Here is a 27,117-nt window from a genome sequence, read left to right on the forward strand (position 1 = left end):
CGCTTCCGTGGCTTAGTGGTCAGCACGGCTGTTTGCAATGCGTGGGACCCGGGTTTGACTCCCAGTACTGAAAAGAACTTTTCTTTGGTGGAAGGACTGTTACAGAGTGCAGTCAACCTCCCTCCCCCATCCCTCCACAACGATGACGTGAGCACACAATGTGTGAACCAAATATAGGGAAACAGTTGACGGTTTAACATCAGAATGTGCTTGACATCTGTCAACATGGCTTGCCGTTGATAATTTATAATGTAAACAAAACCGACGTGATTTTATAACAATGCACAAGATATCTGGTGATATGATAATGTGGCAGATATCTCTGATTAATTTCTGCCCTGGACCATCTCTCCCAACTGACGTGCCCCAACAACCTCTTTCCAAAATTCCCTCAAAAAATCCTACGTCCAGAAAGTACGCTCCAAGTGGAGCACCACAGAAAATACACACTACCAAGTAACACATGCCAGGCTCTCCCTACGCCAACGACATAAACATATATCGACGCGCGACCCCCCTCCATGAGACGGTCAAATCACTGCCCACCATGCATTGGCTTGCCCCCATAAATTACAGGAGCCTGCAGAACGTCTTTTGACATCGTCTGATTTCCAATCACAACGCTTATTTTTTCACGCCACGCTGGAATTCGCTTGGTGTAGGAAACTAAAGAACTCAAAAAATACACCGGCTGTGCTGGCTCCACAGCGTCGGCCATCCATTAGTGCGGGGCTGTTTCAGACACTGAGGAGGAACACTTCGCAGATTTGCTTCTCTCGGCACGGGTAGTCTGCCATCCACCCCCATGATGCCAAAGCAACGAACAGCTCCCGCACTGCCCCTCCTGGTGCTGTATCTGCATCCCTGCGCTCCCGTCTTCCCACAACTGCGGACCGTTAAGGCGTCCCTGCGGTGACTCTCCGAGCAGCGTGTTTCCCCCCCCCCCCCCCCCCCCCCCACACACAGTGCCAACACAAACAGTTCTCAAGGTTACTTAATAGAGCCGGCCGGAGTGGCCGTGCGGTTCTAAGGCGCTACAGTCTGGAGCCGAGCGACCGCTACGGTCACAGGTTCGAATCCTGCCTCGGGCATGGATATGTGTGATATCCTTAGGTTAGTTAGGTTTAATTAGATCTAAGTTCTAGGCGACTGATGACCTCAGATGTTAAGTCGCATAGTGCTCAGAGCCATTTGAACCATTTTACTTAATAGAAAGCAAGACCTGTCACCTCTAATTACTGTAACGCCCCAAGGACAGAAAGCCCAATTAACAAACTTTGTGAAAACTTAAAATAGGGAAGTGAGTCATGTTGACAGTGACAACAACTATTGATTATAAAAATATTACTGATAATGTTTTGATTAACAACTATAACACTTAAATACTGAGAGTAACCATACAAAAGAGGAGATAAAAGGAAAGGGTCGTCATGCATTATCTTTATATACATCTATAGAATAAATTTAAATTCACATGAACGAAGGTTAAATCTAAGGAGTTAATTCGGTCAGAGACAACATTTATCATGGAAGAGAGTCGTAGCCGCATCGGAAAGGAAATTCAATGCGCCTACAATGCAACTCGGATATGGATATGTTTTGTTAGTTGCTCTTGAGTCGCTGTAGAATACTATTACGATTACATTATTCTGTAAGATCTCTCTAACTGACTGGCAGTAAACATGCGGTACGGATAATCAAACGAATGAGAAAAAACAACGTAGAAACTAAAACAAACAAAGACATGCATTTCTCATAGTTTAAACTTGCCTGAACTGCACGTGGATAAAATGCTAGCTCGCATCGATCGACAGTAATTCGTTTACCTAGCCTGCAGTGTTTCACGCTACGATGAACACGCCTGTTATTATTTGTGTTAAAACAGAAAAACAAATGAAAACCCTAAGACAAAGAGTGAAGAATTTCAAAATTTCACAACGTGATACCAGGTAATCCAAGGAAAAGTCCACTATTACAAAGTTCCACTTCGCTTTGGTTTCATCATATGAATTTTCTAAAAGTTATATTATCGCTAAGAGTTGTGCACGATTCTTTAAAAGTGGAGATAAGGTAATTATTTACAACTTGTGCTACTACACTCTCCCGGAAATACGAAGGTGAAAATTTCAAACAGGAACATTGTGTGTATTAGTTGATTAACACATAGAAAAATCTATAAACGTACTTCTCTTTTTGGCTCTATCGAACTGGAAAGCAATAAAACAGAATGTCGCAAGCTTTTATTATAGCTCACATAAAGTAAAGTCTCGTCTTACATTATTTTATTCTCATGTTCTAGTTTCAAATACGAAATGTACATTACACTTGTAAGAAAAAGACGAGAATTAACTGCTTACCTTTTATCATGTGACATGTGGATTATTGTAAGATCATAGCAATTGATTGTCCAATTAATCAGTCATTGCTGAGGCAAAAATTCGAATAAATTTGGAATATTCAGAACATGTATGATTACAACCACAAGATAGTCGGCTACTAGGCATACACCGACAGCAGATAATTCGTTTTTCTATCATGCGGCGTCTGATACTACACTAAACCTACGTCAGTTCCGTCGGCTTGGGATCGCAGCGTTGATGGTATTTCATAACTCACATTTATTTCTGAAAGAAGACATTTATCAATATATCTACAATTTCAAAAACTCTTTTGTATTTTTAGCAATGTTTGACTCGCACTAACGTATGGTCTCTATCGTATCGAATGGTACGCTACACATTATCACACTTTTTTAATGCAAGATGTAAATCAAGTTCATATACTTTGCAAATAATCGAATTGACTCTTACGAATTATAAAAAAGTTAATGGCTTACTAAGAATCTAAGATGCAGCACTGCCATGTGACCAACAGAAAATTTTCTTCAAATTCGACTGAGAAACGTCATGGAACTTAAAAACTGCAGCAAATGAATAGCAGGCTTTTCTTTTTTCACAAGGAAAGCAAAGCTTTTAAGGAAAACGTAAATTAATAAAACAATGTAGAGTGGTTTTGTACACCGTAAAGAGTTTTTACAGGGTGAAAATTGGAGAAATGGGTCTTCCCCCTTACAATGTGAAGACTCTCGACAGCGGATTGAGCCAGGTAGGTGCGGGCCGGTTCAGTACATCCTATACCGGCCTGTCTTGGTGTACAGAGCGAACGCAGCCTAAAGATGAGTTGCCATAAAAAACACCACGTGAATATTTGTCTAGATCTTTCAACATTTCCTTACGGTTACTCAGAGATGAGATCCAACGACACTACCAGCGAACAGGATGAGAGGATTTACTAGCCTTATATAACTGTGTTATGAATAATAAGATTAAGAGCAGTTCTTTCTTAGGTTCTGTCCTATCGCTAAAATGGAGGAGGAAGGCGAATGACAAAAAAATTTCTAGATTTCCTAGTCGCAATTTCATCCTTTAAGGAAGATGGCTGAAATCCTGGCACCTGAGAGGGAAAACCTAGCACAACGATTATTAGTAAAAGTTTACCCAATAACTGAGATCTTTAAATGGAGTTAGGGCTCTACATCCCGTCAACGTTACGGTCATTAGCGACAGACACATAGTTCAGTAGTAAAATGAAAGGGCGCAGCAGTGTTGAAGAACAAGCTAAAAACAAACATTGTGAAAATTCTACCAGTATGGTAGAACCATATGGACAAAGACTTGACGATTGTCATTGAAACTCTGACCAGCTTAAGCTTTAGAGATAAATTTTGCTACAGATGTCCTCACTACTTCCACTGCGATACATCGTACCACCAAATTAGCAGCAGCTACAATGAAGTTCTAGCTAGTGGCTACAGCGCATATTCCGAATAGTCGAAACGTTGGCAGGCATTGTTTCTCCCAAAGTGTCATAACAAACAGGCTTTGTAGATCCAACTATACCGACCAGCCGTCGTGTCATCCTCAGAACTTTGGAGTCACCGTATGCGGAAACGCAGGGGCATGTGGTCAGCACACCGCTCTCCCCGCCGCTCCCATTTTTCGTGACAGGTGTCATAACTTTTGAATCAAGTAGGTCCTCAGTTCGCCTCACAGTGGCTGGGTGCAGCCCGCTTGCCAGTAGCATCAGGCAGACCCGGACGATGACCCATCCAAGTGCCACTTGATTTCGGTGCTCTAGAGGAAACCGATCTTACCACAACGGCAAGGCCGTTGGATCGTACGATTTCATAAGCAGCAAAAATGTCAAAATTAAAAACGAGAAGCTTAAAATCACTGTTAACGTCGCTGCAGGCTACGTTCTACGACGAGTGTTTAAAGAAGTTGATCCACCCCTGCGATAAGCGTTTTAATGTCCAGGAAATTACGTTGAGAGGTGGCATTCGGCTGGGGCTTTCATATGTACACGGTCTAGTCACATTCGTAAGACTACCGCGTTGAAATGGTTCAAATGACTTTGAGCACTATGGGACTTAACTTCTGAGGTCATCAGTCCCCTAGAACTTACAACTACTGAAACCTAACTAACCTAAGGACATCACAAACATCCATGCCCGAGGCAGGATTCGAACCTGCGACCGTAGCGGTAGCGTGGGTCCAGACTGTAGCGCCTAGAACCGCTCGGCCACCCCGGCCGGCGACCACCGCGTATGTTCGCCTTCAACATACAGTAGCAACTCACAGAGGACAGGTGGCAGCGCTAGGATTGGAGGGTGTATGAGGCGTGTCAGGAGACACGGACACACTCGACGTCATCATCAGGAAACGGAGAGATTTATCTGACGTTGAAAACCACGTGTTCATTGGCTTTCGGGCCAACAGTGGAGGCATTTCGTAACGTTAAGGTATACCGTGCATGGCAAGGAGGCGCTATACAATACTGGAGCCGAGGTAACTGTGGTGCACCATGGGTCATAGCCGACAGGGGTGGACAGCACTTGAGGAGATGTGTCCAGGCGAATAGGGGTGCATCTGTTGAGCAAACAATAGGCCAACAGTGTCTCCTCAACAACCTTTCAGCTAAAGTTGCTGCATATGCACCTCCACAGAAGGCGCTCGTTCCATGCACCCAAGCAGACTGCCGTTGATCGGCGATGGAGGCAGTAATTTGCACTCCAATACCGCTACTGGACGTCCACCGAGTGGCAAAAGGTAGCCTTTTCAGATGAACCACGTTTTATGCTCCATCGGACAGATGGTGGTTGGCGTTGGGTTGGGTTGGGTTATTTTGGGGGCAGAGACCAAACAGTTAGCTCCATCGGTCTCATTGGATTAGGGAAGGACGGGGAAGGAAATAAGCCGTGCCCTATCAAAGGCACCATCCCGGCATTTGCCTGGAGCGATTTAAGGAAATCACGGATAACCTAAATCAGGACGACCGGAAGCGGGATTGAACCGTCGTCCTCCCGAATGCGAGCCCAGTTTGCTAGCCACTGCGCCACCTCGCGTTGGCGTATATGGCATGACGCGACAGGAAGAAAACACCCTTCAACAATCGTCAGAAGGGTCTAGGCTGGAGGAGGGAGGGTTATGGTCCGGAGAATGTTTCTGTGGAATTCCCACGGTGGTCACCTCATTCTCGAGGGCACGGTGAATCAGCATAGGTATGTATCTACCCTTGGGGACCATGTCCACCCCTACATGCGGCGTGTGTTTTCCTCGACACGATGGCATCTACCAGCAGGACAATGCAATCCGCCACACAGCTTGCAGTGTACGTCCGTGGTTCGAAGAGCACCGAGCCATGAAACTAATCGGATTTAAACCCAATAGAGAATCTGTGGGACCACTTGGATCGGGCTGTTCGTGCCTTGAATCCTCACTCGAGAAACCTGGCTCAGCTGACAACGGCGCTGGAGTCGGCATGGGTCCACACCTCTCCGGTACCTTCCAGAACCACACTGACTCTCTTCCTGCACGTCTCGCGTCAAGCGTTTGACAGGTGGTCACATTAATGTGACTAGCCACTAATATGGCAATATCAGAAAAGATAGCAAATAACGACATTTTGCTTATTGTTGTATACGCTTAATAGGGTAAATACATGGTTAATTTTGGCCGGATACTTTGGATGGGTTAGTCATTCTAGGATGTGCTTGTCAGGCCCACAGTCGAACGCCCTTCTTGAGGACTTCATCTTGTTTAACATCATGGAGACCTCGGAGATAGGACACAGACAACAGCCTTCCCATGTCAGAAACGTAAAGGGTGCTGTGCATATTAGCGGTTTTCCGTACCAGAGACGAGCGTGTTGCGTACCTAATCGCACCTCATACCATGACACCAGGTGTGGGGCTGACGAATGCGATGCGGCAACTTTCGTTTTCCTTCGAGCTTCCACACGCGGATACGTCCATCGTGATGCTGTACGTTGCTCAGTGGTTCGCACATGAGACTCTCAATGAAAGGACGACGGTTCAAACCCGGGTTCGCCTGTCCAGAATTAGGTTCCCTGTGAACGTTCTAGGCAAGTGTCGGGATGGTTACTTTGATAGTACACGGCCGATTTCCTCATGCATCCTTCAAACAACACGAGCTTTGTCTACACTGACCTCGATGTCGACGGTGCGTTAAACACTAAACTTCCTTACTTCCCCCATGACTGTTACTGGAAGCACACTGCCTGCGCGCCTGAATCTGATGCCGCATCGAGGGAAGCCGCATCAATAGTGTGCTGGCACTCTGTGGTGGTCCACGCGTCGTCGTATTGTCCGCAAGGATATTTGTCTTACTACATCTACAGCTACATGATCTACATCAGTACCCAGGAAGACGTCTGACTGTGTGTGGCGGAGAGTGAGGGTAATTCTTGTACCACTAACAGCTTCCCTCGTTCTCTGCTTCACTCGCGAATACCGTGTAGATAAACGATTGTCGGTCAGCCTCTGTATTAGCTCCTATTTTTCCAATTTTTTCATCGTGGGTAATTCGCGTGATGTATGTAGTAGAAAGTAATACATCGTCCTAATCTTCCTGGAAAGTGCTCTCACGAAATTTCGACCGCAAACCTCTGCGTGATGCACAACGCCTCTCTGTAGCGTCTGACAGCTTCTTGTTGAACATCTCTCCAACGCTCTTGCGCCGACTAAATGATCCCGTGGCGAAGTGCGCAGCTCTCTGTTGGATCTTCTCTATCTCTTCTATCGATTATACCTGATAACAGTATCATACTGATGAACAATACTCAAAAATTGGTCGAACAAGCTCCTTGTAATGCACTCTAGTATTAGTTGGCTACTCGAGTTATGGGAGTCTACTACAGCGCCCCTGGCCGCTGATAACCGTACTGAATCTCGTCTGTTTCGAGTGGCCATTTTCATAAACATAACAGCGAAAAACTGAGTACATTCGTTGAAATTCAACACAGTCATCCTGGTGACGAACACATTTCTTCCATCGAGACACCAGATTGTTGACACCGGCACTGTAAAAAGTTTGACTTTGTTGACGGAGCCACCACCTCACTTCATTTTACAAGGCTTCATCATTATCGAAGTGAGGTGCTCGAAGGTGTTCTTTAAGTTTTGGAATCAGATGTAAATCGGGTGGGGCCGAGTCGGAATGCTGTGGAGGGTGATCGATGACAGTGAACCCAAGGCGTCGGACTGTTCAGATTTTGGGACTCTTGTGTGTGGTCTGGCATTTTCGTGCTTAAAGAGAAGGTCCTCCATGTGAGGATGAACTCTTAGAATTCGAAATTCGATTACAGCACGGTGTTTCTCATGCACCGACGTAGTTACGTTACGCACCTCCGCGTTACACGGCACAATTCGGAGCCCTCTAGCGACAGAGGGCTACAAATACGCAGGCATGAAGTATAGGGATATAGAAGGCAGGTTCTAATTGAAAAGTTGTTAGAGCATTTACACAAAATATTCGGAGGCATTACTTTCCAGCACGTACTCGTTCATTCCCTTAAGATTTTTCCTATGAGTCTGAGACTGCCACCCGCTTCTCCTGCTATTTGTTCTATATGGACAGTCCGGAAAAGGTCGCTCTGCAAAGAACACATTTCCTAATTTGAATATGGACCTTACGAAACTACCGATTCAATATCTGCGTGACATTCCAGCAGGCGGAACGATAGATCGCAGTTGCGATAAGGCACGACCAGGTCTTTTCCGAATGGCGACACGTATTGGTGAAAGTTTCTACGCAGGTACGAGGCGTAACACAATTTTCTTAGAAAGAACCAAAACTGAAATGCGATTTTCGAATGAGAAACTCGCTGCCTAATATACCGTTATACACATGGTGTTTAAAAGAAGTGTCACATATCGCCACACGAGTTAGTATCAGTCAGATATACAGGGTGGCGAGGGAAACGGGAAATTTGGAAATAACGTCATTTGCATGAATAAATTCATAAAACTAGTAATTTATTAACGAAAGTGAATGTATTCAGTATGCCATTATTCAATCAAAATGTCCAAAAGTGTCTCTTTACTTTTTAAAGATGACATCGGAAAGATGAGCTCCCATTCGGCGTTCACACTCTAACGGCCTGTTATGAAAACTCTGGAATACGCGGTGTAGCAAATCTTGGGGAATGGCAGTGATTTCGTTTTCAATGTTCTCCTTCAGTTCATGGATTGTTGCAGGACGTGTACGGTACACCTTGCCTTTAAGATATCCCCACAGGAAGAAGTCGCACACACTGAGACCAGGGGATCTCGCAGGCCATGCAATGTCACCGTTACGTGAAATAATGCGTCTTCCAAACAATTGACGAACTGCTGCCATCGATTGTCGAGCAGTGTGTGACGTGGCTCCGTCCTGCTGAAACCACATGTTTTCGACCTTAATATTAAGCTCGTAAAGTATCGGTGTAACGAATGTTTGAAGCATTTCATCATATCGAGCGGATGTTATTGTCACTGCACTACCATCCTCACGTTCAAAAAAATAAGGGCCGATATCACCATGACTTGATACAGCACACCATATTGTGACCTTGGCGCTATGTAGTGGTCGCTGGTGAAACTCACAGGGATTGTCCTGTGCCCAATAACGAAAATTCTGCTTGTTCACGAATCCGTTCAGGTGTAAATGGGCTTCGTCTGATATCCGTTAGTTACCAAGGAAATTCGCGTCCTCGTTGATTTTAGCCAATATCTGGCTACTAAACTCCATACATGGCGCTGGGTCTCGTTCATGTAAGTGTTGCACAATCTGCAACTTATAGGGATGGAAGTCTAATTCGTGCAGTATTCTTTGTAAGCTTCGTCGCTTAATCCGTAGCGAAGATGCATGCTGTCGAACGGAGCGGCGAGGACTTCTCTTGATTGCAGCTCTAGCAGCTGCCATGTTCTCTGCGGTACGTACCGTCGGAATGCCATCTGGAGGTTTCTTGTTCAAGGCAGATCCTGTTTCTTCAAAATTACGCACCCACTTTGTAATCGCATGTGCATATGGGACACGTCCATGACGTCCAAGCTGGTAATGCTTTCGAAATGTTCTCTGTGCGGCAGTCGCACTATCACCATTTTTGTAAAACGCTCTCACAGCTAGTGCACGTTCCGCACCACTCCAATTCTCCATGATTACTAAATGGCAATGCGTTCACATCAATTGTGCAAGGTTTCGAACATCTGCCGGCGCTACAGTGCTGCAAACTGTAACGTCCAAAATTTCCCGTTCCCCTGCACCATCCTGTAGAAGAAAAGTTGCTATAACCAAATGTCTGGAAAGTAATACCTGTTGAGATACAGGCCGTTCGCCTGGTGACGAGTAATTCGATAGTGTAGGGCGTCTTACTGTTGGAGTTCATTAAGCGGTGAATAACAAGAGCAAAGCCGAACGGGGTAACGAGGCGCCTTGGCACTGTTCGGCTCCCCCATCGGAGGTTCGAGTCCTCCCTCGGGCATGAGTGTGTGTTGTCCTTACCGTAAGTTAGTTTACGTTAGATTAATTATTGTGTAAACCTAGGGACCCATGACCTCAACAGTTTGGTCCCATAGCACCTTACCACTACCACTAGAGCTATTGGGGAACATTACCATTGCAAGAAGACAACAACTGTGCTTCATGCACACGTTTTTTTTACGATTGTGTGGCAATATCTCACCGCAGCGTTTCGTGGGTGATCGATTGGTGGAGAATGTCCGGAGCATGCCCACACCGCCATGGAGCCGGAGCGCTACAGGAACGCTCAAAAACATTGCTCTATGTCCACCTCATTGACGATGTATCAAACGTAACAGGAGCGAGTGACCAATGTATGTGTCACAATCCTAATGGAGCCATGTACATTCGAAAGAGTACGTGAGCCATTGCGAAGAAGCACTCAAGGAAGTAGTGCATGGCAACCTTGCGCAACACTGCACTTCTTTGTTACAGGGAAATGTTGGTCAGAGGATGAATTGACCGATATCTCAACAGGTATTGTTTACCCGACATATCATTGTAAGACCTTTTTAATAAAATTTAAAAAAAGTAATAAAAAAAGTTGTTACTGCCTAGACTGCAGTTCACATTACACAGTTAAAACATGATGCGTTTCGGAGGCGATTTTTGCCTGTTATCGACACTGATTCTGGCAAGATGACGGTCTCAGGGATTCCTAGACTTTTCTAGAATGTTTCAATCTCAGGTTCGGAATCGGATAATAAACGACAAAAGAAACAATTCTTCGTGTGATATAGTTACAAATTAACAATTTCCTGATTTATTTTCCTTCATCTGTACTGTGAAACCTCCCTTCTTGTCAAATTTCATCATTTTACGTCAAAGGGGAGTACTCTGTGGGTTTTAATGTGTTTACGAGTATCAAAATATGAGGGCCATTCGGAAAGTCGCGAAACCAGTGTGAAATTCAAAAATGTTTTATTTGAAACAGTTAGCTAGACTTTCTATCTACTTCTCTACATAGTCCCAGCTCAGACTCAGGCATTTGTAGTAGCGTTGTACCAATTTTCCAATACCCTCGTCATAGAAGGCAGCCGCCTGTGCTTTCGGCAAATTCTCTACGCTAGTCTATAGCTCGTTGTCTGTACCAAAATGTCTTCATAACCAGTTGTTCATGTGAGCAGAAACAAAACTCAGTGGGAGTCAATCACAGGCTGTAATGTTGGTAATCACACTTCCCATCGAAAACGTTGCAGGAGCATCTTCATAGGCGCTGCAGAGTGCGCGCTAGAATTGTCACGAAGAGACAGTTATGTTATGTGGGCTGAATAGCTTCAGACGAAATCCTTCAACAGACCCTCACACTTGGCGGGAGACATTACTTTCGAGGCATCTCTATACTTGTTCACTGTGCGCTCAAAACTGAAAAGAGCGACGTGACGCAATCTACGGGCATACTAGAGACACTGCCCAACACTTCTGTGCAACGTTTTATCGGATTTTCACTGTTGTTTCCAATTCGCGATCGGGCGAACCTTACTTTCCGAATAGCCCTCGTATGTGACGTAAATAGATGTATCTCTTCACTGCATTGGCTCACAAGATTCACTTTTTTACATCGCCAAGGGACCGTAGACCTTAATATGTGACGTAAATTTCAACTTGGAAAAAGAGTTTTGAAAAGTCTGACAGACAGCTGAACAACAAAGTGATCCTATAGCGCTTCCTATTTTCTGCTTGAGATACGTAACCCTAAAAACAAGCAGACTAAGAAAATATTGACGTTAGACGCGTCATCAAGGAGTAGAGGTCATACCATGCTGAAATAAACAACAACCGTCTTAACTGCAAAAATGTTGCACATTAATTCAAATATTCTTGAAATTTTAAAGTAATAGAAGGAGAGACAATCACAAGCCTGGGAATTCCACGTACAAAAGACATTGTTGTTGTTTGTTATGGTCTTCAGTCCGCAGATTGGTGTGATGCAGCTCTCCATGCTACTCGATCACGTGCGAGCCTCTTCAACTCCGAATAACGACTGCAACCTATATGCTTCTGAATCTGCTTACTGCATTCATCTGTCCGTCTCTCCTCACACTACTAAACTGGTGATTCCTTGAAGTCTCAGAATGTTTCCTTTGAACCGATCCTTTTTTTTTGTCAGGTTGTGCTACCAATTTTTTTTTATCTCAGCAGTTGTATTTAGTACTTCAGTTTAGTACTTCCTCATGCGTGTTCTACCCATCTAATCTTCAACATTCCTCTGTAGTGCCAGATTCTGTTTATCATCCATGGTTCACTTCCATACATGGCTACTCGCCAGACAAATATCCTCAAAAAAGATTTCCTAACACTTAAAACTTTATTAGATGTTAATAAATTTCTCTTTTTCACAAATGTTTTTCTTCTCACTGCCAATCTACATTTCACATCGCCTCTACTTCGGCCATTATCAGTTATTTTGTGAAAGCGCGGGATTAGCCGAGCGGTCTCGGGCGCTCCAGTCATGGACTGTGCGGCTGGTCCCGGCGGAGGTTCAAGTCCTCCCTCGGGTATGTTTGTGTGTGTTTGTCCTTAGGATAATTTAGGTTAAGTAATGTGAAAGCTTGGGGACTGATGACCTTAGCAGTTCAGTCCCAGAAGATTTCACACACATCTGAACATTTTTGAACTTATTTTGTTGCCCAAACAGCAAAATTCGTCTGATTTTTTAAGTGTCTCGTTTCCTAATCTAATTCCCTTAGCGTTACCTGATTTAATCCGACCACATTCCATTAACCTTGCTTTTCCTTTCGTTGGTGTTCATCTTATATCCTCCCTTTCAAGACACTGTCCATTCCGTTCAACTGCTCTTCCAGTCCTTTACTGCCTCTGACAGATTTATGCATAGGCAAGTCTCCAAACTTTTATATCTTCTCCCTGAATTTTCATTCCTAGTCCAAATTTTTCTTCGTTTTCGTTTACTGCTTGTTCATTGTACAGATTCAACAACATCAGAGATAGGTTACAATCCTGTCTCACTCCCTTCTCAACCACTGCTTCACTTTCATGCACCTCGACTGCCATCTCGTGTCTGTACAAGTTGAAAATAGCCTTTTGCTGCCTGTATTTTACCCCTGATACCTTCAGAATCTCAAAGAGAATATTGCAGTCAATATTGTCAAAAGTTTTCTCAAGCTCTATAAACGCTGAAAACGTATGTTTGTCTTTCCTTAACCTAACTTCTAAGCTAAATCGTAGGGTCAGTACTGCCTCGCGTGTTCCTAAATTTCTCCAGAATCCAAACTGAACGTGCCTCAGATTGGCTTCCACCAGTTCTTCGATTCTTCTGTAAAGAATACGTTTTAGCGTTTTGCAACCCTGACTTATTAAACTGATAGTTCATTAATTTTCACACCTGTCAGTAACTGCTTTCTTTGGCATTGGGATTACTACGTTCTTCTTGAATTCTGAGGGTATTTCGACTGTCTCATACATCTTGCACACGAGACGGAACAGTTTTGTCATGTCAGACTCTCCTAAGGCTATCAGTAGTTCTGACGGAATATCGCCTACCCCCGGTGCCCTGTTTCGACTTAGATCTTTCACGTATGGTTCTCGCAGTATCATATCTCTCATCTCATCTTCATCTAGCCTATTTCCGTTTCTATAATACTGCCTTCATCTCCCTTGTATATCCCATCTTATTCTCCTTCCACCTTTCACCTTTCTGTCTTCGCTTAGGACTGGTTTCCTATCTGAGCTCTGATAATCATTCAGCTGATTCTCTTTTTCCCAGCACCGTCTTTAATTTTCCTGTAGTCGGTATCTGTCCTTGCCCTATCGAAATATACTTCATACCCTATATAACAGTCAAATGACATGAACACATTAAAATTCCAGTGTAACACCAAAAATATAAACACCCATAATCTTGCGCGATGTGGGTAAAAAAAGGGCGATTTCTTTTTCTGATTCTTTACAAAACTGACGATGGTTGTTACATACAACCGAAACCAGTCCTCAATTTTTAATTGTCCACCTTTGCGGTCTAGTCAGTAAAGGTTTATTAAAATTTTATATATTGTATATACACTGCAGAGCTAAAGAAACTGTTATACGGCGCTGGTGTCGGCAGACAAGTGTCTGGTGCTGTTGTTAGATCGGTTACTACTGCTACAGTGGAACGTTATGAAGATTTAAGTGAGTCACTGCACTAGCGATGGGACACAGCATCTCCGAGGTAGCGATGAAGTGGGGATTTTCCCCTACGACCATTTCACGAGTGTGCCATGAATATCAGGAAGGTGGTAAAACATCAAAACTTCGATCTCACTGCGGCCGAAGAAAGATCTTGCAAAGATTGGGACCAACGATGAATGAATCGTTCAACGTGACACAAGTGCAACCCTTCCTTAAATTGCTGCAGATTTCAATGCTGGGCCATCAACAAGTGTCAGCGTGCGAACCATTCAATGAAAAATCATCGCTATGGGCTTTCGGAGCCGAAGGCCCACTCGTGTATCCTTGGTGGCTTCACGACACAAAAGTTTATGCCTCGATTGGGCCCGTCAAAACCGTCGTTGGATTGTTGATGACTGGAAACATGTTGCCTGGTCGGACGAGTGTCGTTTCAAATTGTATCGAGCGGAATGTCGTGTACGGGTGCGGAGACAACCTCATGAATCCATGGATCCTGTGTGTCAGCAGGGGACTGCTCAAGCTGGTGGAGCCTCTGTAATGGTGTGGGACGTGTGCAGTTGGAATAGTATGAAATCCCTGATACGTCTACATATGACTCTGGCAGGTGGCAAGTACGTAAGCACTCTCTCTGATCACGTGCACCCATTCATGTCCGTTGTCCAGTCTGACGGACTTGAGCAATTCCTGCAGGCAAATGCGACAACCCGTACGCCCAGGTACACTCTTCTGCTGGCTACCAAACTCTCCTTATATGAACATTATTGAGCATATCTGTTATGCCTTGCAACGTGCCGGTCAGAAGAAATCTCCACCCCCTCGTACTCTTACAGTTTTATGGACAGTGCTGCAGGATTCATGGTTTCAATTCCCTCCAGCACTACTTCAGACATTAGTCGAGTTCATACCACGTCGCATTGTGGCACTGCTACGTTATATATTTGGCTGGTGTATCAGTTTCATTGGCTCTTCAGTATAATAAATGACGTTAAGAGCGTTGTCTCTTTTTCTGAGAATATCAGGCTTCTCAAACAGGAACTCTTCTCCTAGTTCTGACCAATAATACCTCTCGCAGGAACCTATGACTTTTTTTAAACAGCCCGTCCCGAATGTAGTGACATTACTCGTACTACTTGGTATGATTGTAGTAGTAGTAGTAGTAGTAGCTTCATTCAGCCATAGATCTCTTTTTACAAGGATATAGGACATGTCAAAGTATTTACAAATTTAGATCAATTTAAAATAAGCTAATTCGCATCCACATATATTTGCAGGCTTCTAGTTACAGATAATCATTAGATTTACTCCTGGTATACAATACTTTTTTTACAAATAACTTATTAAATAATGTAATGCTACATTGTTCACTCATATCTGACTATCTGACTATCAGTCACTGCACATACTATACACACATGGTTTCATAACACTTCACTCACTACACACACACACACACACACACACACACACACACACACACACTGGTGATGTCTGGGCCATTTTCTGTATCGCAGCTTCCCATTTGCTATCCTGAAAAACTCAGTCACATCCCTCCATAATGTGTGAGATGTTGAGCTCAGAAAGAGGAAGAGGTGTTAGTATTGTGCTCTGAACAGCTTGGGGGTAAGTACTTCTAGAAAGGAAAAAAAGAAGGGAAAAAGCATAAAGTGAAGGTATTATGTGGAATGTTGGACATTTTACAATCATTATTATTATTATTTATTTTATAACATTTTCTATCAAACCCTTACTCTGTTACAGCTCAGTAATTCTCCAATGTATAAAATGTACTGCATAACAGGTACTTATTAGCTGCCTTTTTAAATAGGTGTATTTTGGCAATATTTCTTTAATCTCTTTTGGTAACTTATTGTACAGTTTTAGTCCTTAATAGAAAATGCTGTTTTGAATTTTATGTTTATTTTTTCTTGGTAAATGTAAATTTAGTCTATCTCTTGTTGCATGGTCATGGACAGAGCTGTTTGTGCAGTTATTACCAATGTTATTTTTGATGTGTACAACTGACTGGTAAATGTATTCACATGGAGCAGTTAAAATCCCCAGTGTTCTGAACAGATCTTTACAATGAGCTCGACTAGTATTTTTGGTTAAAATGGTTCAAATGGTTCTGGCACTATGGGACCTAACATTTGAGGCCATCAATTACTTAAACAGAACTTACCTAAGAACACCACACACATCCACGCCCGAGGCAGGATTCGAACCTGCGACAGTAGCGGTCGCGCTGTTCCAGACTGAAGCGCCTAGAACCGCTCGGCCACACCGGCTAAAATGTCAGTCATTTGCATGCCCAAGTGTCTAACACAGTTCTCGACAATTTTGACGTTTGTTGCACGCCATCTTCACTGTGTTGCAGTTTAAATGGTCGTCTGTGTAGTTAAAAGTCGTCAAATGTGATGGCGCTAGCACAGTAACCAATATCCGCCTCTCTGTCCCCCTGTTGCAGAATCAGTGCTTCCGTGCCCGGCGTCACCGCTGCCGTACGCAGCAGTCCAGCGTCACCGATTGCGCGCCGTCCTGCTGCTGCCGGCGACCGCGAGATGGCGGCCCCGTCGCGTGCGCACCGGGTGACGTCATCCGCGGCGCCGGTGGGCGTACGCGGGCGGCCCGACGCGAGGCGTCCACGGCAGTCGCTGTGCAACGGCCGGGCGGTGAGGCACGGCGCACACCATAGCTCAGGGAGACCGCTACTGCCACCTCGCCACACGGCTTACCTCGCCAGCGACGGTGCGTGTGCGCGCTCGCCAGCAGACAGCCAGCCGCCCAACAGCAACTCTTACGAAGCGTCACAGCGCAGCGGAGCCTTACACAGTGAGTACGTCGCAGATATGGCCAACTGTAATTTCGTGGTCTCGCCGAACTGTGCTTTCTTCTCAGCAAGTAACCACTCCCGATCAATTCTTCCCTCTTTCGAGCTCAGGTCTGCACGGAACAAGATAACACTGCTTTCCTTTTCTCAGTTCTGTACCGTGCGCACCGAGAGCGAACCGCGTTTGAAGAGAGACTGCTACTAATTACGGAACCCCTGCTGCAGTCTTCACGTACTTTTAACTTTTGAAACCTAAAATACCTCTACAGAAAACTTCTATATTACACAACAAACCTAATGTACAACGATTTTAATTGTTCGTTAGATTTCACAAATTTTTGATGTGGCTGGTTTCGATTTCATCAAATCATCTTCAGATATGAGTACGTCTGCTACAAGAGTAACGCGCCCGGTACAGTAAGCAATACACATGCTAAGTGACAGAACAACACAATTTCCTACGTTACAGTCACTGTATTATTCTACGGTGTGGCATGAATATTGCTTATAAAAACTGACGGTTTACTCTTGGAACAGACACACTCAGATCCGAAAATGTTCCTATGGGTGCGAAACTGGTCATAACATTAAAAACGTATGCAATCAAAGTTTTTGTAGAGCAACTGTTTGCGGATTCTCTCAAAAAAAGACATTTCGACAATTTTACGAACATGATGATTTTTTTATGTGGTCTCAGATTTCAAAGCTTTCTTACTAATACAATATTATGAGTACCATCTTCTGTCCTGCAATTCGCTGCTCAGAATTGCAGCGTTTGAGCGCTACACGAGGAAACTTAATCTAAAAGAATTTTCACTGCCTCATGGGCAATTTTCCGCAAAGACTTTCGTCGTTTAAGTGACCTACGCAGTATCACTTTTGTATCTTAAGAGCGTTAAATTTCTGACGAGTGGCGCCAGCGCTTGAAATGTCAACAGCATACCGTTATTGTCAACGGCAAATGGCTGAAGTCTGGAAAGTGTTCTTTGCGGTTTAAGACAGCTCGCTTGCGTCATGTGTCTATATTGAGAAAGGGTTCTATCTAATGGCAAGAGCGTATTATACGCCCATATTTTCTCTTGCTGATCCTATAATGTACTTCCTTTCTTCATCACTCCCTGGGAATGAAGTTGCTTAACCACCCGCTACCGAAATTGTACGTGAGAGGCAGCAATGTGTTTGCGAGGGTAACATTCTTAAAGACTCTCATCTTCACTTTTACATGTCAACTTGATTTTAAATGAAATAAATGTAACATAGATCGAGAGTCGGTATGCATTAGCTTACACCACTACGTTTCTTACGGACTGAAGACCATGTTAGGTACTTTAAGTTCGATAACGGAGATTCCGTGAACAGCCTGTTTAAGCTAAAGTACGATACCATATCCAGCATAGAGCTACAAGTTGAATACTTCCGGGATCCGACTGGAGATGGAAAACTGATAGGGCCAAAAGAGTTGGAATGTATCTAGTGTAGGCACTATGGGATTACTTTGTAGGGCAACGCACTTTTAACCACCAATGGTGAAGATCGTTGCTTCTGTCTATTTCAGAGCCGCTTGCTACTCGTTGCAATACATAATTATTGCCTCCTTTCCATGAAATTTTAACCCAGTGTCTTCTTGCTTACATCACAACTTTTAAAGTCATCTGTTTTGCGAGACATGCGGGTGATCTGTTACTCTCTTCGTAGTGATTACCTTCTCTAGCTTGCCCGTAACTGTCTTATCAAAGAAAGATGTATTAACGTCGCGTGATCAGTAGCTACTGTATCGTGTTACGGCACCGATGGTCTAACTCCCTCGTGCATTGTAGCGGGGTAAGTGAAAGATGCTTTACTCCCAAATTGCTCCTCATCGATTCGCCATTTTTCCTCTTCTCAGAATTGACTAAGTGGCCAAATTCAGTATTACGACTACCGAACTCCATCATTTTGCGTGTGTGTGCGTATCACATCAACAAGATGTGTGATGCCTGGTGGACTTTCTCAACCTCACATGAATATGATCAATAATAAACTTACAGGTTCATGTGAATAGCTGTCTCATGAATACATTGATTCGAAGCCGTTAACGGTGCTATTGGAATAGCGTTATTAACAGTAGCTGGTTGCTATTTCTATTTTGTAAGAACTGACGAATATTTTTGAATTCACGGTCTCACCACTTCATTATTCAACAAAATAGCCGTAATCAACTTGCTCCCCCATATAACTAATTGTGACCGAGGGAGGTGGCGCACTAGCTAATATTCTAGATTCGCTTTCGGGAAAACGGTGGTTCAGATCCCCATCCGGTCATTTACATGTAAGTCTCCCGTGGCTTACCTATATCGCCTTAAGGCAAATGCCAGGTTAGTTCCTCTGAAGTGAAGAGCGCGGTCTATTTCTTTCCTCAATATGAGTTCGTGCTCCGTCTCTAGTAAGCTTCTCGTCGTGGAAATTAATCTTTATTCTTCCTCCAGATCACTGTACACCATGGGGAATGTTACTTCCACTGCTGCCCACAAAACACTATTCGAAACAAATACTCCAGTAAAATTGCTTGTCATGAGTTAACATTCGGACTACAAACAATACGTCCCACCATTTAAGGAAAAGACGTAGTGTAAAAAATACCCACATTCCGCAAGCCACTGTGAGGGGCAGGGCGGAGGGTCTGTCATATCAGTGTTGCCAGTTTCCTTTCCTATTCAATTCACGTACTGAGTGAGGGGAAATGATTGTCTGCATGTTTCCGTAAGTTCACTAACTTCATCTCGTTTTCATGATACCTACATCAGTGGCAGCGTAATGATCGCACAGTATATTTCGGATACCGGTCGTCTAAATTAACGTAACAGTGTTTCCTGAGAACTGCGTGTCTTTCTTCCAAGACTTCCGATTAAATTTTCGAAGGATTTCTGTTACTTTGTCGAGTGAGTACATCGAGCTGTTGCGAACCTAGCACCCTGTCTCTGAATTCGTTCGCTTCCTGCTGTCACTCCTGCTTCATAAGGACCCCACGCACTGCAACAGTATTCTAGAATTAGTCGCGTTAACGTGTTGTATGCGATTTTTCTTACAGGCGCACCACAGTCCTTCCAACGAACATTAGTCTTCCATTAGCCTTTTCTAACACTGCTTTTGTCTGATGGTCCCATTTCATATCGCTGCTTACCATCGCACCTAATAACGTATATACTGGGTGACAGGCTGAAGATGTTCTCCACTAGTCTTGTAATCAGATGCTATACTGTTCTTTTTTCTCTGTGTAGGCATTATCTTTCATTTAACCACATTTAAAGAGAGCTGCCATTCATTACATCCAGTGAAAATGTTGTCCAAGTCTTTCTGTAATCCCTAATGATCGTCCAAAGACGCACACTTTCTTGCACGCAACTGTATCATCACCGCACAATCTTATAGTGATGCTGATCCTACCTGTTAAATCGTTTACATACACTGGTGTGCAAAACTTAAGAGCGGAAGTAAGTTTCGCATGATGTGTCTCTGCCAAGTATTATAGCTTGATGGACCATTCATAGAAAGAACTGCTACAGTATAAACAGAAGGCTACTGAAAGAAATACGTGACGAGACGAACAGGAATGACATCTTTATTTTAAGACATAAATTACTTTGAACTCGATGGACCCTCGAACTTAACAAAAGAGGGGTCATGGTGTGTGATCGCCACAGACGGCAGTGTATGTTCCCATGCCGGCCACAAGGTTGGGAAGGAGTTCTTGTGGTAGAGCGTGCCTCTCCTACACCAGTGATGTCGACAACTGCTAGATCGTCGCTGGTGCAAGTCGGTGTGCTGTAGTACACATTCCACATATGCTCGATGGGGTTTAAATCTGGAGGAGCGGGCAGCCCAGTTCATTCGCCGAACAGCCTCTTGTTCCCAGACCTCCTCCACTTGACTTGTTCGATGCGGTCGCGCATTGCCAACGTGAGTACCTTAGAAGTAGAAATCCTCGAAGTAGCGAAGCAATTTAAATCACGTGATAAAAGCAAGTCTTCTGCTCCACAATGTATAACAATTAAGTTCCTTTCAGAGTATGCTGATGTATAGCTACATACTTAAAAATCATACACAACGGCTCGGTCGATGAAAGATCCGTACCGAATGACTAGAAATTTGCACAGGTCACACCAATATTCAAGAAAGGTAGTTGGAGTAATCGACTAAATTACAGCCCAAATCACTAATGGCGATATGCAGCAGGGTTTTGGAACATATACAGTATTGTGTTCGAACACTATGAATTATCTCGAAGAGAACATTCTACTGACACAAAGCCAATGCGGGTTTAGAAAACATCGTTCTTGTAAAATTACTGACACGAATTGTTGAATGGTATTGACAAGGAATTTGAAATTGATTCCGTATTTCTAGATTTGAGGAGGCTTTTGACACTGTACCTCACAAGCGGCTTGTGGTCAAATTGCGTGCTTGTGCAATATTGTCTCAGTTGTGTGACTGGATTCGTGATTTCCTATTAGAGTGGCCACAGTTCGTAGTAACTGAAGGATTCACAAGATAGTGTCATAGGCCCTCTGCTGTTCTTTATCTACATTAACGATTTAGGGTCAAATGGCTCTGAGTACTATGCGACGTAACTTCTGAGGTCATTAGTCACCTAGAACTTAGAACTAATTAAACTTAACTAACCTAAGGACATCACACACATCCATGCCCGAGGCAGGATTCGAACCTGCGACCGGAGCGGTCGCTCGGTTCCAGATTGTAGCGCCTAGAACCGCACGGCCACTGCGGCCGACTTAACGATTTAGGAGACAATCTGAGCAGCTGTCTTAGGTTGTGCACATATGGTGCTGCCGTTTATCGTCTAGGAAACACAACAGAAGATCAAAATAAATTGCAAAACGATTTAGAAAAGGTATGTGAAAGGTGCGAAAATTGGAAGTTAAACCCAAACAATGAAAAGTGTGACATCATCCATATGAGTGCGAAAAGGAATCCTTTAAACTTAGGTCACACGAGAAATCAGTCTAATCTAAAGACCATAAATTCAACTAACTACCTCGGAATTACAATTGCGAACAATTTAAATTGGAAGGAAGATGCAGAAAATGTTATGGGGAAGGTAAACCAAAGACTGTGCTTTATTGGCAGACCACTTAGAAAATGTAACAGATCTCCTAGAGAGACTGTCTACATCGCTCTTGTCCGTCCTCTTTTGGAATGCTGCTACGCGGTCTGGGCTCCTTACGAGATACGAGTACATCTAGAAAGCTCAAAGAAGAGCAGCACGTTTTGTATTATCGTGAAATAGGGGAGAGAATGTCATAGACATAATGCAGGATTTGGGATGGACACCATTAAAAGAAAAGGGTTTTTCGTTGCGGCGGAATCTTCTCAGGAAATTTTGATCACCAACTTTCTCATCCGAATGCGAAAATATTTTGCTGACGCCGGCCCACATAGGGAGAAACGATCATCATAATAAAATAAGGGAAATCAGAGATCTCACGGCAAGATAGAGGTGTTCGTTCTTTCCGCGCGCTACACGAGATTGGAATAATAGAGAATTGCAAAGGTGGCTCAATGAACCCTCTGCCAGGCACTTAAGTGTGATTTGCGGAGTATCCATGTAGATGTAGATGTAAAAGTGAAGTCAGGACCGAACGCAATCCTTAAAACACGCATATGTGGAAGGAGTATAGTGTCAGAGGAACATTGGCCGGTGAAGGTACCGTGCTCAATGATGTGGAAGTCAGCACTGCCATACAACGTTCTGCTCCCCAACATCATAGCACCTGGACCGCTAAAGCGATCGTAACGTAACGTCATATGGGGTGAGGTGGGAAACGCACCCAGGAAAATAATCGAAAGCAGAGGTCCCATTTTGGTTCTTGGGACTCGCCCAATGATACTTTCGTTTCTGTGAAACATTCGCCGGCCAGTATAATGTAGCAACTTCTGTAAGTCAGTCACATATTTGCGGCCATATCCGTATGGTGTATTTTGAGTAGTAGTTGACGATGTGGCACAATGTCGAACGCCTTACGGAAAATATGGGGTGAGGTGGGAAACGCACCCAGGAAAATAATCGAAAGCAGAGGTCCCATTTTGGTTCTTGGGACTCGCCCAATGATACTTTCGTTTCTGTGAAACATTCGCCGGCCAGTATAATGTAGCAACTTCTGTAAGTCAGTCACATATTTGCGGCCATATCCGTATGGTGTATTTTGAGTAGTAGTTGACGATGTGGCACAATGTCGAACGCCTTACGGAAAATTGAACTGGAAATGAAGTCCCATGCTTCTTTACAGAGCGTAGGGGAACGAAGCGAGAGACCCGCACCGCCTTACTAGGCAAGGTCCTAGTGGAGGTGGTTTGCCATTGCCTTCCTCCGGCCGTAATGGGAATAAATGATGATGATGAAGATGACACAACAACACCCAGTCATCTCGAGGCAGGGAAAATTCCTGACCCCCCGGGAATCGAACCCGGAAGCCCGCGCTCGGGAAGCGAGAACGCTACCGCGAGACCACGAGCAGCGGACTACGCAAAATTACGGAGACGGAAATCTGACTGCCCATCTGCATCTGTTGTTTGCAAGATGTCGTGCATGAATAAAGGAAGTTCTGTTTAACACGAATCTTTTTTTTTTTTTTTTTTTGCTGATTCTTTGAGGAAAGTTATTTTTTCTCTAGGAATGCCACAACGTCCGAGATTAGCATATGCTATAGGATATTGCAGCACACGACGGACGTTAGCGACATTGGTTTTCAATTCTGTACAGTCAATATTTTACCCTTTTTGTAACCGGGAGTGACTTGTGGTCTTTTCCAGTCACTTGGGACAATGAATCGAAGAAGGAACAAAATGGTGCAAATGGCTCTAAGCACTGTGGGACTTAACATCCGAGGTCATCAGTCCCCTAGACTTAGAAGTAGGCAAGCCTAACTAACCTAACGACATCACACACATCCATGCCCGAAGCAGGATTCGATCCTGCGACCGTAGCAGTAGCGCGGTTCCGGACTGAAGCGTATAGAACCGCTCGACCATAGCGGCCGGCAAGAAGGAACAACTTAAATCATAAGCAAGATGAAAATGCAAATATAAATGAGACGAAGTAATCGGAATCACTGACGTTTCAATTATATAGCTGTACAACGATCTTCAGCCGTGAGATGAATACACGTCGCGTTGTTTTTGTAATAAACAACTCTCAAAAATAACTGGGCACCAGAAGCTACGAATAATTTAAGACCGGCTTCCTCTAGCGGCAGTCTATAATCAGGGACGTGGCAGTTATTTGCACTTAACAGCGACTGCACTGTTCCGCACGCTAGCGCGTAGCGCCCAATCAGAAGTGCGCTTAGATTAACGAGGCACTGGGTACAAAGAGAGTGCCACTTTAAAATCTTTGTGGCTGAGGAGTACACGCCTTCACTAGAGCGCTGCTAGGCTAACCTGTCTCGCCAACATTTCCCAACTTCAGATCACCTGTTTTCTTGAGCACGGAGAAAATTTTCCGTTTATCAGTTGCTCTGGCTTACTTGCCTGGGCAGTGGGGGAATGTAAGGAGCAACACATGAAATATACCACGTACTAAAAAATAATGAGACCAAATCGTATTTCTGCTGACACAATACAAAACGTAGTTTTTGCAAATTAAGCTAGGATCATCATGGACAGTGCATAGACTATGTTCTGATAATATTCACCATCTCTCACATCCGCCACAAATACATTTTTTGTTAGGACTGAACTTGTATTTCAATCCGAAAAATCTCATTTACACTTTTTATGGTTTTCCTAAATCACTTATGGTAAGTAACTACTTTTACTGCCGACCGGTGTTGCCGAGCGATTCTAGGCGCTTCAGTCTGGCACCGTGCGACCGCTACGGTCTCAGGTTCGAATCCTGCATCGGGCATGGATGTGTGTGATGTCCTTAGGTTAGTTAGGTTTAAGTGGTTCTAAGTTCTAGGGGACTGATGACCACAGCAGTTGAGTCCCATAGTGCTCAGAGTCATTTTTGAACTACTTTTACTCATCCACAGCTAATTTCTTCCTGTATATTTCGGCCAATGGAGTGCCTGCTTCAGATGCAATAATCAAGCACTGAAGAGCAGCAACACGACGTTCTGAAAATTTTTCGACACGGCTGACACTAGCCCCCCCCCCCCCCCCCCCCGCCCCACCATCCCACCCGTCTGGCTATTTAAATCTTCTCCAAGGACATCGTGGGGCTGCAAGCCTGCTAAGCCTGATCTGAGCTCTTTGGAGTAGCACTACCAAAGTTTTTGATCCCGTATAAAGGGTGGAGCCACTAACGACCGTTCAGAACGAAATCTGAACGTGATTCGAAGCAGCAAAGTGTGTTTGTACCCTCCTGTTTCGCGCCCTCCTGTGACATGACCATGGAAGGATACAGCACTGATATCTGCGTACATAAAACGGCGAACTTCCAGTTCGGCAACCCCCTTGGTGACACATGTGAAACATAACTGTAAAGAGATTTCGACCGTCGTTCAGCCGAGTGGTACTCTGAAACTGCTCTAGAACCTGCTTGCTGGCATACGGAATGTAACGGGTGTCGCAGTAGGTGCTAGAACAGCAGTGGAGCGTCAATCATATGAATGGGTATCGACATCTCTGTACAGGTACACGGTGTCTGGGTGGCACCGAGGTGCTGGCGAACTGGAGAGGTCTGAAAATGATCATCTGCCGTTTTATTCGCACATGCGCCAATGTTGCATAGCCCACCCAATGATCACGCCACAGGAGGGCGACAAACAAAACGGCTGAAAAAGCATAAACAACCTTTGTTGCTTAGGATCACGTTCATATTTCGTTTATCGGTTTTGAACGGTCCTTAGCGGTTCCACTCTGTATATCAGAGCAAAACTTGTGCTACTCTCCAAAGGGCTCAGGTCGCGTTCAGTGGCGTCATAGCCCCATGATGTCCTTAGAGAAGGGTTGAGGCATCAGTGGGGTGTCAACAGCGTCCAACATGGTCAAGAACCCCGTCCCGTTGTTTATCGCACTGCAAACTGTCATTTTCGACCGCGAAATGTGTGGGAATCAGCGCCCTTTATGCCACCTCCTGAGGACTTTTCGTGTCGACTCTAAGCGATGGTGTGTCTGAAACATTTGTCTTGGGCACACAAAAGAAAACGGCATGCTTTCAACTATGGGCGCAGACGCGACAAATGGGGTGAAATGCATATAAGAAGGGTTGTGACCACTTTCTCATTGTGTGACATACAGTGGCGTCGTGAGGAATTTGAATGAAATTTGGTGCCAATGTGACGTCATCAACCTACTTTACAACTCACCGGAACTTCTGAGATCTGACCTTTTTTCACTTGTCGATACTTAGGTGTTAGAACTGCAGCTGAGCTCCAGGGTGAAGTCGCAGGGCGCCACGTTTTTTCTACATTACAGAGGAAGGACTTACAACACCAAGTATCAAATTTCTGCGTCTCTAATTGAGACAATTTGGGGCTTTCAAAAAACTGACTCTCTAATTGTGATGCGCAATGTAGAAGATACTACAAATAGTTACCAGCACAATTCATCTACATCATACTCCACACGCCACCTAATGGTGTGTGGCGGAGGGTACTTTCGGTACCACTATCTGATCCCTCCAACCCTGTTCCACTCGCGAATACTGCGCGGGAAGAATGATTGTATGTAAGCCTCTGTACTGACTCTAATTTCTCGAATTTTCTCCTCGTGGTCAATACGAGAGATGGATGTGGGGGGGGGGAGGGGGGGGAGGGGGGGGGGGGAGAGAAATGTGTGGTCCGACTGCTCCAGAAAAGTTCTGTCCCGAAATTTCAATAGAAAATCTCTCCATGACGCACAACGTCTCTCTTGTTATGTCTGCCAGTGGAGTTTGTTTAGCATCTCTGTAACGTTCTCTCGCCAGCTCAAATTGACTCTGAGCACTGTGGGACTTAACTTCTGAGGTCATCAGTCCCATAGAACTTTGACCTACTTAAACCTAACTAACCTAAGGACATCACACACATCCATGCCCGAAGCAGGATTCGAGCATTCGATCGTAGCGGTCGCGCGGCTCCATACTGTAGCGCCTAGAACCGTTCGGCCACACCGGCCGGCTTCCGTAGACAACCACGAACATTTTTCGATGAAGGCATTGACCGTCTTGTCTCACAATGGGTAAATCCGTTAATTGTTGTGGCGATTGCTTTTGAAATAATAAACAATTGATTCACATTTTTTCACCTGTTTTCATTTGACTGCCCCTTATATATGTGGGAATCGCAACGAGTATTCTAACGCGCAGAAAATATCTACACATAC

The 27,117-nt window shown here is 44.3% G+C and overlaps 1 protein-coding gene across 13 annotated transcripts in view; it reads left to right on the plus strand.

The window, feature by feature from the left end:
- The first annotated feature begins 16,631 nt into the window (after window positions 1–16,631).
- Window positions 16,632–27,117, plus strand: part of LOC126354429 (axotactin) — a 547,963-nt gene continuing 537,477 nt past the window's right edge. For 8 of the 13 annotated variants that reach the window (XR_007565327.1, XR_007565328.1, XR_007565329.1 and 5 more), the window contains exon 1: window positions 16,729–16,817. The gene's annotated coding sequence lies outside the window, so the exon portion shown is untranslated. Of the gene's footprint in view, window positions 16,822–27,117 lie in introns of all 13 variants that reach the window. The other 5 variants (XM_050004068.1, XM_050004072.1, XM_050004077.1 and 2 more) reach the window with 4 other exon arrangements.

The sequence above is a fragment of the Schistocerca gregaria genome, chromosome 3 (assembly GCF_023897955.1).
Source record: "Schistocerca gregaria isolate iqSchGreg1 chromosome 3, iqSchGreg1.2, whole genome shotgun sequence".
In the NCBI taxonomy this organism is placed as follows: domain Eukaryota; kingdom Metazoa; phylum Arthropoda; class Insecta; order Orthoptera; family Acrididae; genus Schistocerca; species Schistocerca gregaria.